Here is a 15,505-nt window from a genome sequence, read left to right on the forward strand (position 1 = left end):
GTGCTCTACCACTGAGCTACATCCCCTCGGTATGCAGTGTGTCTGTCCTGCAGACATAATTTTCAGGGAGAACTCTTCTGGTCAAAACATTCTGCCGAGTGAAGCACTAGCAAAAGAGCAGGGAAAACTGGAGCAAGAATGGAAAACCACATGGTCACACTGAAGCAGTGTGCATTTTGCTTCTCCATAAGAGATGACTTCCAGGGGAAGATTTCCACCAGAGGATTACTGTGCTCAAAGGGCCATCTAGTGGATAGAGATCATTTGACAGTCAAAAAGAGAAACAAGTGGAAATGCCCCGGGTCCTCATACATGCAAAGCATGCGCTCTACAACTGAGCTACATCCCCGCTGAGAGGACACTTCCTCATCACACCTAAAAGCTTCAGGAGGGAGTGGGCTAAGTAAGGAAAGGGGTTTGCAGTAGTGCATATGAAAAAACATGACAACTGCCAAATTACATCTTACTACTTACAATGACAAAGTTAAAGCGCCAGGTCGATCTCATCACGTTGGTGCCTGAGACATCACATAATGTGACACGGCCATCTCGGATAGATGCCCCAGATTTGAGAAGTGTAGTTATGGAGAAAAAATAAATAAATATATATATATATATATATATATGTATGTCTTCAAACACCAAAAATGAGATAGCACCATTTCGCGCAGGAATTCCTCCAGCCGAAAGCCCACAAATGTTGCTAGATAGACTGACACCTCTTTCGGATGTCCTTCTGTATTTGCTGGCTAGTGGAAAGCAAAGTGGACCCACCACTCTATAGCTCTGCCGTCATGAGTGTCCCTAGCACACTCGGCAGATGTCGCTTCTCTAGGCAGACAAGCAGTGGAATTCTGCGGAAGGTCAATGGTGCTTCCATTGGTTTTGCCACTAGGCGATCTATTGCAGCCCTAGAATGAAGCATAACCCGCTGAATGCATTCAGGGTGTTCTGCGGTGGGAAAGGTCAGAGGGGGTGATAGTTGGTGAGCGTGCACAGCACCTCAGAATGATACCACTGCCTAGCAGGGGGACCGGTGGAGACACTATTCTCAGCCAATGCCCCTCTGTATGAACGAGTCTGCTTTGTGTCATCCCGGTAAGAGATCAGGCTAACAAGCTTCCAATGAAAAAAGCAGACATCACACTGAAGCATGGTGCACCGTGCATGTCCACAATCATCGGCTCCAAAGAGAAGACGTTCAGCAACAGGATTTAGTATGGCAAAAGACCACATCATCCTAATTCCCATGTACAGGAAAAAGCCCACACTTGAAGAAACATATCATATGGAGATGCCGGGGATCGAACCTGTGGCCTCATACTTCCAAAGCAGGTGCTCTACCACTGAGTTACATCCCCGCTGCCAGCAAGGACCTATGAAATCTACCAGATGCTGGCTGGCTGCTTGGGACTAACAGCGCCCAGAACTGATGGTAACTGTCGAATTTGAGTTTCCAAATGGCGGACTTCATTTTAGAGCCACCTGTTTCTGGTTGTCCATAGAAACATGCAGAAAAGCTGCCCCCCCCCTGCAATCCCCCTGATCAACTAATGAAAAATATCAATATGTTCAAGGCTTTTTCTTTTAGAAGCCGGAGATAGGCCCCAGCAGCAGAGCTGGTAGGATATTCCAGCTCAAAACTAACAAGTTACAGAACCTGATCAACTTAGGTTGACAACAGAGGTACATCTGTGGCCACATCCAGTGAAAACAAATTATTTTTAAAGCTAGCCATCATATGCTACAAAGGTACAATGGTGGAGCTATACATTCGGAACCAAAACAATCGACTGAAAAGAAACGCAAGGCAATGCCAATCCTTTCACGATTCTGCACGGTTAAAACTGTGGTGTGATGGTACTCTCTGTGCATTTCTATTTGTAGTGATTGTGAAGGCATACAGGATGTTGACACTGGCAGGGACGCAAACCTCACTGATATATTACAGGCAGGTTTGCGATACGGGCACCAGCGTTTTCTCAGACAAATAGATATGAATGTCGATGATCCTATAATCATGGCCCGAGTTGCAGTGTGAAATACAAAATAACCGGGACAAAATCACACTGAAGTTTATGCAAATGGAGATGCCGGGGATTGAACCCGGGACCTCATACATGCGAAGCATGCGCTCTACCACTGAGCTACATCCCCTTGGTGTGCGGTGAGTCTGTCCTGCAGACATCTTTTCCTGGGAGAATTCTTCCGGTCAAAGTATGCTGCCAACTGAAGCACTAGCAAAAGACCAGGGAAAACGGGAGCAAGACTGGAAAAGCACATGGTCACACTGAAGCAGTGTGCATTATGCTTCTCCATAAGAGATGACTTCCAGGGGAAGTATTCCGCCAGAGGATTACCGTGCTCAAAGAGCCATCTAGTGGACAGAGACCATATGACAGTCAAAAAAAGGGAAACAATTGGAGATGCCAGGGATTGGACCCGGGGCCTCATACATGCAAAACAAGTGCTCTACCACTGAGCTACATCCCCTCGGTATGCAGTGTGTCTGTCCTGCAGACATAATTTTCAGGGAGAACTCTTCTGGTCAAAACATTCTGCCGAGTGAAGCACTAGCAAAAGAGCAGGGAAAACTGGAGCAAAAATGGAAAAACCACATGGTCACACTGAAGCAGTGTGCATTTTGCTTCTCCATAAGAGATGACTTCCAGGGGAAGATTTCCACCAGAGGATTACTGTGCTCAAAGGGCCATCTAGTGGATAGAGATCATTTGACAGTCAAAAAGAGAAACAAGTGGAAATGCCCCGGGTCCTCATACATGCAAAGCATGCGCTCTACAACTGAGCTACATCCCCGCTGAGAGGACACTTCCTCATCACACCTAAAAGCTTCAGGAGGGAGTGGGCTAAGTAAGGAAAGGGGTTTGCAGTAGTGCATATGAAAAAACATGACAACTGCCAAATTACATCTTACTACTTACAATGACAAAGTTAAAGCGCCAGGTCGATCTCATCACGTTGGTGCCTGAGACATCACATAATGTGACACGGCCATCTCGGATAGATGCCCCAGATTTGAGAAGTGTAGTTATGGAGAAAAAATAAATAAATATATATATATATATATATATATATATATATATGTATGTCTTCAAACACCAAAAATGAGATAGCACCATTTCGCGCAGGAATTCCTCCAGCCGAAAGCCCACAAATGTTGCTAGATAGACTGACACCTCTTTCGGATGTCCTTCTGTATTTGCTGGCTAGTGGAAAGCAAAGTGGACCCACCACTCTATAGCTCTGCCGTCATGAGTGTCCCTAGCACACTCGGCAGATGTCGCTTCTCTAGGCAGACAAGCAGTGGAATTCTGCGGAAGGTCAATGGTGCTTCCATTGGTTTTGCCACTAGGCGATCCATTGCAGCCCTAGAATGAAGCATAACCCGCTGAATGCATTCAGGGTGTTCTGCGGTGGGAAAGGTCAGAGGGGGTGATAGTTGGTGAGCGTGCACAGCACCTCAGAATGATACCACTGCCTAGCAGGGGGACCGGTGGAGACACTATTCTCAGCCAATGCCCCTCTGTCTGAACGAGTCTGCTTTGTGTCATCCCGGTAAGAGATCAGGCTAACAGGCTTCCAATGAAAAAAGCAGACATCACACTGAAGCATGGTGCACCGTGCATGTCCACAATCATCGGCTCCAAAGAGAAGACGTTCAGCAACAGGATTTAGTATGGCAAAAGACCACATCATCCTAATTCCCATGTACAGGAAAAAGCCCACACTTGAAGAAACATGTCATATGGAGAAGCCGGGGATCGAACCTGTGGCCTCATACTTCCAAAGCAGGTGCTCTACCACTGAGTTACATCCCCGCTGCCAGCAAGGACCTATGAAATCTACCAGATGCTGGCTGGCTGCTTGGGACTAACAGCGCCCAGAACTGATGGTAACTGTCGAATTGGAGTTTCCAAATGGCGGACTTCATTTTAGAGCCACCTGTTTCTGGTTGTCCATAGAAACATGCAGAAAAGCTGCCCCCCCCTGCAATCCCCCTGATCAACTAATGAAAAATATCAATATGTTCAAGGCTTTTGCTTTTAGAAGCCGGAGATAGGCCCCAGCAGCAGAGCTGGTAGGATATTCCAGCTCAAAACTAACAAGTTACAGAACCTGATCAACTTAGGTTGACAACAGAGGTACATCTGTGGCCACATCCAGTGAAAACAAATTATTTTTAAAGCTGGCCATCATATGCTACAAAGGTACAATGGTGGAGCTATACATTCGGAACCAAAACAATCGACTGAAAAGAAACGCAAGGCAATGCCAATCCTTTCACGATTCTGCACAGTTAAAACTGTGGTGTGATGGTACTCTCTGTGCATTTCTATTTGTAGTGATTGTGAAGGCATACAGGATGTTGACACTGGCAGCGACGCAAACCTCACTGATATATTACAGGCAGGTTTGCGATACGGGCACCAGCGTTTTCTCAGACAAATAGATATGAATGTCGATGATCCTATAATCATGGCCCGAGTTGCAGTGTGAAATACAAAATAACCGGGACAAAATCACACTGAAGTTTATGCAAATGGAGGTGCCGGGGATTGAACCCGGGACCTCATACATGCGAAGCATGCGCTCTACCACTGAGCTACATCCCCTTGGTGTGCGGTGAGTCTGTCCTGCAGACATCTTTTCCTGGGAGAATTCTTCCGGTCAAAGTATGCTGCCAACTGAAGCACTAGCAAAAGACCAGGGAAAACGGGAGCAAGACTGGAAAAGCACATGGTCACACTGAAGCAGTGTGCATTATGCTTCTCCATAAGAGATGACTTCCAGGGGAAGTATTCCACCAGAGGATTACCGTGCTCAAAGAGCCATCTAGTGGACAGAGACCATATGACAGTCAAAAAAAGGGAAACAATTGGAGATGCCAGGGATTGGACCCGGGGCCTCATACATGCAAAACAAGTGCTCTACCACTGAGCTACATCCCCTCGGTATGCAGTGTGTCTGTCCTGCAGACATAATTTTCAGGGAGAACTCTTCTGGTCAAAACATTCTGCCGAGTGAAGCACTAGCAAAAGAGCAGGGAAAACTGGAGCAAGAATGGAAAACCACATGGTCACACTGAAGCAGTGTGCATTTTGCTTCTCCATAAGAGATGACTTCCAGGGGAAGATTTCCACCAGAGGATTACTGTGCTCAAAGGGCCATCTAGTGGATAGAGATCATTTGACAGTCAAAAAGAGAAACAAGTGGAAATGCCCCGGGTCCTCATACATGCAAAGCATGCGCTCTACAACTGAGCTACATCCCCGCTGAGAGGACACTTCCTCATCACACCTAAAAGCTTCAGGAGGGAGTGGGCTAAGTAAGGAAAGGGGTTTGCAGTAGTGCATATGAAAAAACATGACAACTGCCAAATTACATCTTACTACTTACAATGACAAAGTTAAAGCGCCAGGTCGATCTCATCACGTTGGTGCCTGAGACATCACATAATGTGACACGGCCATCTCGGATAGATGCCCCAGATTTGAGAAGTGTAGTTATGGAGAAAAAATAAATAAATATATATATATATATATATATATGTATGTCTTCAAACACCAAAAATGAGATAGCACCATTTCGCGCAGGAATTCCTCCAGCCGAAAGCCCACAAATGTTGCTAGATAGACTGACACCTCTTTCGGATGTCCTTCTGTATTTGCTGGCTAGTGGAAAGCAAAGTGGACCCACCACTCTATAGCTCTGCCGTCATGAGTGTCCCTAGCACACTCGGCAGATGTCGCTTCTCTAGGCAGACAAGCAGTGGAATTCTGCGGAAGGTCAATGGTGCTTCCATTGGTTTTGCCACTAGGCGATCCATTGCAGCCCTAGAATGAAGCATAACCCGCTGAATGCATTCAGGGTGTTCTGCGGTGGGAAAGGTCAGAGGGGGTGATAGTTGGTGAGCGTGCACAGCACCTCAGAATGATACCACTGCCTAGCAGGGGGACCGGTGGAGACACTATTCTCAGCCAATGCCCCTCTGTATGAACGAGTCTGCTTTGTGTCATCCCGGTAAGAGATCAGGCTAACAGGCTTCCAATGAAAAAAGCAGACATCACACTGAAGCATGGTGCACCGTGCATGTCCACAATCATCGGCTCCAAAGAGAAGACGTTCAGCAACAGGATTTAGTATGGCAAAAGACCACATCATCCTAATTCCCATGTACAGGAAAAAGCCCACACTTGAAGAAACATATCATATGGAGATGCCGGGGATCGAACCTGTGGCCTCATACTTCCAAAGCAGGTGCTCTACCACTGAGTTACATCCCCGCTGCCAGCAAGGACCTATGAAATCTACCAGATGCTGGCTGGCTGCTTGGGACTAACAGCGCCCAGAACTGATGGTAACTGTCGAATTTGAGTTTCCAAATGGCGGACTTCATTTTAGAGCCACCTGTTTCTGGTTGTCCATAGAAACATGCAGAAAAGCTGCCCCCCCCCTGCAATCCCCCTGATCAACTAATGAAAAATATCAATATGTTCAAGGCTTTTGCTTTTAGAAGCCGGAGATAGGCCCCAGCAGCAGAGCTGGTAGGATATTCCAGCTCAAAACTAACAAGTTACAGAACCTGATCAACTTAGGTTGACAACAGAGGTACATCTGTGGCCACATCCAGTGAAAACAAATTATTTTTAAAGCTAGCCATCATATGCTACAAAGGTACAATGGTGGAGCTATACATTCGGAACCAAAACAATCGACTGAAAAGAAACGCAAGGCAATGCCAATCCTTTCACGATTCTGCACGGTTAAAACTGTGGTGTGATGGTACTCTCTGTGCATTTCTATTTGTAGTGATTGTGAAGGCATACAGGATGTTGACACTGGCAGGGACGCAAACCTCACTGATATATTACAGGCAGGTTTGCGATACGGGCACCAGCGTTTTCTCAGACAAATAGATATGAATGTCGATGATCCTATAATCATGGCCCGAGTTGCAGTGTGAAATACAAAATAACCGGGACAAAATCACACTGAAGTTTATGCAAATGGAGATGCCGGGGATTGAACCCGGGACCTCATACATGCGAAGCATGCGCTCTACCACTGAGCTACATCCCCTTGGTGTGCGGTGAGTCTGTCCTGCAGACATCTTTTCCTGGGAGAATTCTTCCGGTCAAAGTATGCTGCCAACTGAAGCACTAGCAAAAGACCAGGGAAAACGGGAGCAAGACTGGAAAAGCACATGGTCACACTGAAGCAGTGTGCATTATGCTTCTCCATAAGAGATGACTTCCAGGGGAAGTATTCCACCAGAGGATTACCGTGCTCAAAGAGCCATCTAGTGGACAGAGACCATATGACAGTCAAAAAAAGGGAAACAATTGGAGATGCCAGGGATTGGACCCGGGGCCTCATACATGCAAAACAAGTGCTCTACCACTGAGCTACATCCCCTCGGTATGCAGTGTGTCTGTCCTGCAGACATAATTTTCAGGGAGAACTCTTCTGGTCAAAACATTCTGCCGAGTGAAGCACTAGCAAAAGAGCAGGGAAAACTGGAGCAAGAATGGAAAACCACATGGTCACACTGAAGCAGTGTGCATTTTGCTTCTCCATAAGAGATGACTTCCAGGGGAAGATTTCCACCAGAGGATTACTGTGCTCAAAGGGCCATCTAGTGGATAGAGATGATTTGACAGTCAAAAAGAGAAACAAGTGGAAATGCCCCGGGTCCTCATACATGCAAAGCATGCGCTCTACAACTGAGCTACATCCCCGCTGAGAGGACACTTCCTCATCACACCTAAAAGCTTCAGGAGGGAGTGGGCTAAGTAAGGAAAGGGGTTTGCAGTAGTGCATATGAAAAAACATGACAAGTGCCAAATTACATCTTACTACTTACAATGACAAAGTTAAAGCGCCAGGTCGATCTCATCACGTTGGTGCCTGAGACATCACATAATGTGACACGGCCATCTCGGATAGATGCCCCAGATTTGAGAAGTGTAGTTATGGAGAAAAAATAAATAAATATATATATATATATATATATATGTCTTCAAACACCAAAAATGAGATAGCACCATTTCGCGCAGGAATTCCTCCAGCCGAAAGCCCACAAATGTTGCTAGATAGACTGACACCTCTTTCGGATGTCCTTCTGTATTTGCTGGCTAGTGGAAAGCAAAGTGGACCCACCACTCTATAGCTCTGCCGTCATGAGTGTCCCTAGCACACTCGGCAGATGTCGCTTCTCTAGGCAGACAAGCAGTGGAATTCTGCGGAAGGTCAATGGTGCTTCCATTGGTTTTGCCACTAGGCGATCCATTGCAGCCCTAGAATGAAGCATAACCCGCTGAATGCATTCAGGGTGTTCTGCGGTGGGAAAGGTCAGAGGGGGTGATAGTTGGTGAGCGTGCACAGCACCTCAGAATGATACCACTGCCTAGCAGGGGGACCGGTGGAGACACTATTCTCAGCCAATGCCCCTCTGTCTGAACGAGTCTGCTTTGTGTCATCCCGGTAAGAGATCAGGCTAACAGGCTTCCAATGAAAAAAGCAGACATCACACTGAAGCATGGTGCACCGTGCATGTCCACAATCATCGGCTCCAAAGAGAAGACGTTCAGCAACAGGATTTAGTATGGCAAAAGACCACATCATCCTAATTCCCATGTACAGGAAAAAGCCCACACTTGAAGAAACATGTCATATGGAGACGCCGGGGATCGAACCTGTGACCTCATACTTCCAAAGCAGGTGCTCTACCACTGAGTTACATCCCCGCTGCCAGCAAGGACCTATGAAATCTACCAGATGCTGGCTGGCTGCTTGGGACTAACAGCGCCCAGAACTGATGGTAACTGTCGAATTGGAGTTTCCAAATGGCGGACTTCATTTTAGAGCCACCTGTTTCTGGTTGTCCATAGAAACATGCAGAAAAGCTGCCCCCCCCTGCAATCCCCCTGATCAACTAATGAAAAATATCAATATGTTCAAGGCTTTTGCTTTTAGAAGCCGGAGATAGGCCCCAGCAGCAGAGCTGGTAGGATATTCCAGCTCAAAACTAACAAGTTACAGAACCTGATCAACTTAGGTTGACAACAGAGGTACATCTGTGGCCACATCCAGTGAAAACAAATTATTTTTAAAGCTGGCCATCATATGCTACAAAGGTACAATGGTGGAGCTATACATTCGGAACCAAAACAATCGACTGAAAAGAAACGCAAGGCAATGCCAATCCTTTCACGATTCTGCACAGTTAAAACTGTGGTGTGATGGTACTCTCTGTGCATTTCTATTTGTAGTGATTGTGAAGGCATACAGGATGTTGACACTGGCAGGGACGCAAACCTCACTGATATATTACAGGCAGGTTTGCGATACGGGCACCAGCGTTTTCTCAGACAAATAGATATGAATGTCGATGATCCTATAATCATGGCCCGAGTTGCAGTGTGAAATACAAAATAACCGGGACAAAATCACACTGAAGTTTATGCAAATGGAGGTGCCGGGGATTGAACCCGGGACCTCATACATGCGAAGCATGCGCTCTACCACTGAGCTACATCCCCTTGGTGTGCGGTGAGTCTGTCCTGCAGACATCTTTTCCTGGGAGAATTCTTCCGGTCAAAGTATGCTGCCAACTGAAGCACTAGCAAAAGACCAGGGAAAACGGGAGCAAGACTGGAAAAGCACATGGTCACACTGAAGCAGTGTGCATTATGCTTCTCCATAAGAGATGACTTCCAGGGGAAGTATTCCACCAGAGGATTACCGTGCTCAAAGAGCCATCTAGTGGACAGAGACCATATGACAGTCAAAAAAAGGGAAACAATTGGAGATGCCAGGGATTGGACCCGGGGCCTCATACATGCAAAACAAGTGCTCTACCACTGAGCTACATCCCCTCGGTATGCAGTGTGTCTGTCCTGCAGACATAATTTTCAGGGAGAACTCTTCTGGTCAAAACATTCTGCCGAGTGAAGCACTAGCAAAAGAGCAGGGAAAACTGGAGCAAGAATGGAAAACCACATGGTCACACTGAAGCAGTGTGCATTTTGCTTCTCCATAAGAGATGACTTCCAGGGGAAGATTTCCACCAGAGGATTACTGTGCTCAAAGGGCCATCTAGTGGATAGAGATCATTTGACAGTCAAAAAGAGAAACAAGTGGAAATGCCCCGGGTCCTCATACATGCAAAGCATGCGCTCTACAACTGAGCTACATCCCCGCTGAGAGGACACTTCCTCATCACACCTAAAAGCTTCAGGAGGGAGTGGGCTAAGTAAGGAAAGGGGTTTGCAGTAGTGCATATGAAAAAACATGACAACTGCCAAATTACATCTTACTACTTACAATGACAAAGTTAAAGCGCCAGGTCGATCTCATCACGTTGGTGCCTGAGACATCACATAATGTGACACGGCCATCTCGGATAGATGCCCCAGATTTGAGAAGTGTAGTTATGGAGAAAAAATAAATAAATATATATATATATATATATATATGTATGTCTTCAAACACCAAAAATGAGATAGCACCATTTCGCGCAGGAATTCCTCCAGCCGAAAGCCCACAAATGTTGCTAGATAGACTGACACCTCTTTCGGATGTCCTTCTGTATTTGCTGGCTAGTGGAAAGCAAAGTGGACCCACCACTCTATAGCTCTGCCGTCATGAGTGTCCCTAGCACACTCGGCAGATGTCGCTTCTCTAGGCAGACAAGCAGTGGAATTCTGCGGAAGGTCAATGGTGCTTCCATTGGTTTTGCCACTAGGCGATCCATTGCAGCCCTAGAATGAAGCATAACCCGCTGAATGCATTCAGGGTGTTCTGCGGTGGGAAAGGTCAGAGGGGGTGATAGTTGGTGAGCGTGCACAGCACCTCAGAATGATACCACTGCCTAGCAGGGGGACCGGTGGAGACACTATTCTCAGCCAATGCCCCTCTGTATGAACAAGTCTGCTTTGTGTCATCCCGGTAAGAGATCAGGCTAACAGGCTTCCAATGAAAAAAGCAGACATCACACTGAAGCATGGTGCACCGTGCATGTCCACAATCATCGGCTCCAAAGAGAAGACGTTCAGCAACAGGATTTAGTATGGCAAAAGACCACATCATCCTAATTCCCATGTACAGGAAAAAGCCCACACTTGAAGAAACATATCATATGGAGATGCCGGGGATCGAACCTGTGGCCTCATACTTCCAAAGCAGGTGCTCTACCACTGAGTTACATCCCCGCTGCCAGCAAGGACCTATGAAATCTACCAGATGCTGGCTGGCTGCTTGGGACTAACAGCGCCCAGAACTGATGGTAACTGTCGAATTTGAGTTTCCAAATGGCGGACTTCATTTTAGAGCCACCTGTTTCTGGTTGTCCATAGAAACATGCAGAAAAGCTGCCCCCCCCCTGCAATCCCCCTGATCAACTAATGAAAAATATCAATATGTTCAAGGCTTTTGCTTTTAGAAGCCGGAGATAGGCCCCAGCAGCAGAGCTGGTAGGATATTCCAGCTCAAAACTAACAAGTTACAGAACCTGATCAACTTAGGTTGACAACAGAGGTACATCTGTGGCCACATCCAGTGAAAACAAATTATTTTTAAAGCTAGCCATCATATGCTACAAAGGTACAATGGTGGAGCTATACATTCGGAACCAAAACAATCGACTGAAAAGAAACGCAAGGCAATGCCAATCCTTTCACGATTCTGCACGGTTAAAACTGTGGTGTGATGGTACTCTCTGTGCATTTCTATTTGTAGTGATTGTGAAGGCATACAGGATGTTGACACTGGCAGGGACGCAAACCTCACTGATATATTACAGGCAGGTTTGCGATACGGGCACCAGCGTTTTCTCAGACAAATAGATATGAATGTCGATGATCCTATAATCATGGCCCGAGTTGCAGTGTGAAATACAAAATAACCGGGACAAAATCACACTGAAGTTTATGCAAATGGAGATGCCGGGGATTGAACCCGGGACCTCATACATGCGAAGCATGCGCTCTACCACTGAGCTACATCCCCTTGGTGTGCGGTGAGTCTGTCCTGCAGACATCTTTTCCTGGGAGAATTCTTCCGGTCAAAGTATGCTGCCAACTGAAGCACTAGCAAAAGACCAGGGAAAACGGGAGCAAGACTGGAAAAGCACATGGTCACACTGAAGCAGTGTGCATTATGCTTCTCCATAAGAGATGACTTCCAGGGGAAGTATTCCACCAGAGGATTACCGTGCTCAAAGAGCCATCTAGTGGACAGAGACCATATGACAGTCAAAAAAAGGGAAACAATTGGAGATGCCAGGGATTGGACCCGGGGCCTCATACATGCAAAACAAGTGCTCTACCACTGAGCTACATCCCCTCGGTATGCAGTGTGTCTGTCCTGCAGACATAATTTTCAGGGAGAACTCTTCTGGTCAAAACATTCTGCCGAGTGAAGCACTAGCAAAAGAGCAGGGAAAACTGGAGCAAGAATGGAAAACCACATGGTCACACTGAAGCAGTGTGCATTTTGCTTCTCCATAAGAGATGACTTCCAGGGGAAGATTTCCACCAGAGGATTACTGTGCTCAAAGGGCCATCTAGTGGATAGAGATGATTTGACAGTCAAAAAGAGAAACAAGTGGAAATGCCCCGGGTCCTCATACATGCAAAGCATGCGCTCTACAACTGAGCTACATCCCCGCTGAGAGGACACTTCCTCATCACACCTAAAAGCTTCAGGAGGGAGTGGGCTAAGTAAGGAAAGGGGTTTGCAGTAGTGCATATGAAAAAACATGACAACTGCCAAATTACATCTTACTACTTACAATGACAAAGTTAAAGCGCCAGGTCGATCTCATCACGTTGGTGCCTGAGACATCACATAATGTGACACGGCCATCTCGGATAGATGCCCCAGATTTGAGAAGTGTAGTTATGGAGAAAAAATAAATAAATATATATATATATATATATATATGTATGTCTTCAAACACCAAAAATGAGATAGCACCATTTCGCGCAGGAATTCCTCCAGCCGAAAGCCCACAAATGTTGCTAGATAGACTGACACCTCTTTCGGATGTCCTTCTGTATTTGCTGGCTAGTGGAAAGCAAAGTGGACCCACCACTCTATAGCTCTGCCGTCATGAGTGTCCCTAGCACACTCGGCAGATGTCGCTTCTCTAGGCAGACAAGCAGTGGAATTCTGCGGAAGGTCAATGGTGCTTCCATTGGTTTTGCCACTAGGCGATCCATTGCAGCCCTAGAATGAAGCATAACCCGCTGAATGCATTCAGGGTGTTCTGCGGTGGGAAAGGTCAGAGGGGGTGATAGTTGGTGAGCGTGCACAGCACCTCAGAATGATACCACTGCCTAGCAGGGGGACCGGTGGAGACACTATTCTCAGCCAATGCCCCTCTGTCTGAACGAGTCTGCTTTGTGTCATCCCGGTAAGAGATCAGGCTAACAGGCTTCCAATGAAAAAAGCAGACATCACACTGAAGCATGGTGCACCGTGCATGTCCACAATCCTCGGCTCCAAAGAGAAGACGTTCAGCAACAGGATTTAGTATGGCAAAAGACCACATCATCCTAATTCCCATGTACAGGAAAAAGCCCACACTTGAAGAAACATGTCATATGGAGAAGCCGGGGATCGAACCTGTGGCCTCATACTTCCAAAGCAGGTGCTCTACCACTGAGTTACATCCCCGCTGCCAGCAAGGACCTATGAAATCTACCAGATGCTGGCTGGCTGCTTGGGACTAACAGCGCCCAGAACTGATGGTAACTGTCGAATTGGAGTTTCCAAATGGCGGACTTCATTTTAGAGCCACCTGTTTCTGGTTGTCCATAGAAACATGCAGAAAAGCTGCCCCCCCCTGCAATCCCCCTGATCAACTAATGAAAAATATCAATATGTTCAAGGCTTTTGCTTTTAGAAGCCGGAGATAGGCCCCAGCAGCAGAGCTGGTAGGATATTCCAGCTCAAAACTAACAAGTTACAGAACCTGATCAACTTAGGTTGACAACAGAGGTACATCTGTGGCCACATCCAGTGAAAACAAATTATTTTTAAAGCTAGCCATCATATGCTACAAAGGTACAATGGTGGAGCTATACATTCGGAACCAAAACAATCGACTGAAAAGAAACGCAAGGCAATGCCAATCCTTTCACGATTCTGCACGGTTAAAACTGTGGTGTGATGGTACTCTCTGTGCATTTCTATTTGTAGTGATTGTGAAGGCATACAGGATGTTGACACTGGCAGGGACGCAAACCTCACTGATATATTACAGGCAGGTTTGCGATACGGGCACCAGCGTTTTCTCAGACAAATAGATATGAATGTCGATGATCCTATAATCATGGCCCGAGTTGCAGTGTGAAATACAAAATAACCGGGACAAAATCACACTGAAGTTTATGCAAATGGAGATGCCGGGGATTGAACCCGGGACCTCATACATGCGAAGCATGCGCTCTACCACTGAGCTACATCCCCTTGGTGTGCGGTGAGTCTGTCCTGCAGACATCTTTTCCTGGGAGAATTCTTCCGGTCAAAGTATGCTGCCAACTGAAGCACTAGCAAAAGACCAGGGAAAACGGGAGCAAGACTGGAAAAGCACATGGTCACACTGAAGCAGTGTGCATTATGCTTCTCCATAAGAGATGACTTCCAGGGGAAGTATTCCACCAGAGGATTACCGTGCTCAAAGAGCCATCTAGTGGACAGAGACCATATGACAGTCAAAAAAAGGGAAACAATTGGAGATGCCAGGGATTGGACCCGGGGCCTCATACATGCAAAACAAGTGCTCTACCACTGAGCTACATCCCCTCGGTATGCAGTGTGTCTGTCCTGCAGACATAATTTTCAGGGAGAACTCTTCTGGTCAAAACATTCTGCCGAGTGAAGCACTAGCAAAAGAGCAGGGAAAACTGGAGCAAGAATGGAAAACCACATGGTCACACTGAAGCAGTGTGCATTTTGCTTCTCCATAAGAGATGACTTCCAGGGGAAGATTTCCACCAGAGGATTACTGTGCTCAAAGGGCCATCTAGTGGATAGAGATCATTTGACAGTCAAAAAGAGAAACAAGTGGAAATGCCCCGGGTCCTCATACATGCAAAGCATGCGCTCTACAACTGAGCTACATCCCCGCTGAGAGGACACTTCCTCATCACACCTAAAAGCTTCAGGAGGGAGTGGGCTAAGTAAGGAAAGGGGTTTGCAGTAGTGCATATGAAAAAACATGACAACTGCCAAATTACATCTTACTACTTACAATGACAAAGTTAAAGCGCCAGGTCGATCTCATCACGTTGGTGCCTGAGACATCACATAATGTGACACGGCCATCTCGGATAGATGCCCCAGATTTGAGAAGTGTAGTTATGGAGAAAAAATAAATAAATATATATATATATATATATATATGTATGTCTTCAAACACCAAAAATGAGATAGCACCATTTCGCGCAGGAATTCCTCCAGCCGAAAGCCCACAAAT

General features: G+C 46.4%; 6 non-coding genes across 6 annotated transcripts; all 6 read right to left on the bottom strand.

The window, feature by feature from the left end:
- Positions 1–2,085: 2,085 nt before the first annotated feature.
- On the bottom strand, positions 2,086–2,157 carry TRNAA-CGC (transfer RNA alanine (anticodon CGC)). Its single transcript has one exon. It is a non-coding gene; the product is annotated as a tRNA-Ala (tRNA).
- Positions 2,158–4,562: 2,405 nt separating this feature from the next.
- TRNAA-CGC (transfer RNA alanine (anticodon CGC)) lies at positions 4,563–4,634 on the bottom strand. The gene has a single exon. It is a non-coding gene; the product is annotated as a tRNA-Ala (tRNA).
- A 2,395-nt stretch (positions 4,635–7,029) lies between these two features.
- TRNAA-CGC (transfer RNA alanine (anticodon CGC)) lies at positions 7,030–7,101 on the bottom strand. Its single transcript has one exon. It is a non-coding gene; the product is annotated as a tRNA-Ala (tRNA).
- A 2,390-nt stretch (positions 7,102–9,491) lies between these two features.
- TRNAA-CGC (transfer RNA alanine (anticodon CGC)) lies at positions 9,492–9,563 on the bottom strand. Its single transcript has one exon. It is a non-coding gene; the product is annotated as a tRNA-Ala (tRNA).
- A 2,395-nt stretch (positions 9,564–11,958) lies between these two features.
- Positions 11,959–12,030, bottom strand: TRNAA-CGC (transfer RNA alanine (anticodon CGC)). Its single transcript has one exon. It is a non-coding gene; the product is annotated as a tRNA-Ala (tRNA).
- A 2,394-nt stretch (positions 12,031–14,424) lies between these two features.
- Positions 14,425–14,496, bottom strand: TRNAA-CGC (transfer RNA alanine (anticodon CGC)). The gene has a single exon. It is a non-coding gene; the product is annotated as a tRNA-Ala (tRNA).
- Between the last annotated feature and the right edge of the window lie 1,009 nt (positions 14,497–15,505).

The sequence above is a fragment of the Ambystoma mexicanum genome, assembly GCF_040938575.1.
Source record: "Ambystoma mexicanum isolate Mex_15411 chromosome 12 unlocalized genomic scaffold, UKY_AmexF1_1 Mex_chr12_unloc.1, whole genome shotgun sequence".
Taxonomy (NCBI): Eukaryota; Metazoa; Chordata; class Amphibia; order Caudata; family Ambystomatidae; genus Ambystoma; species Ambystoma mexicanum.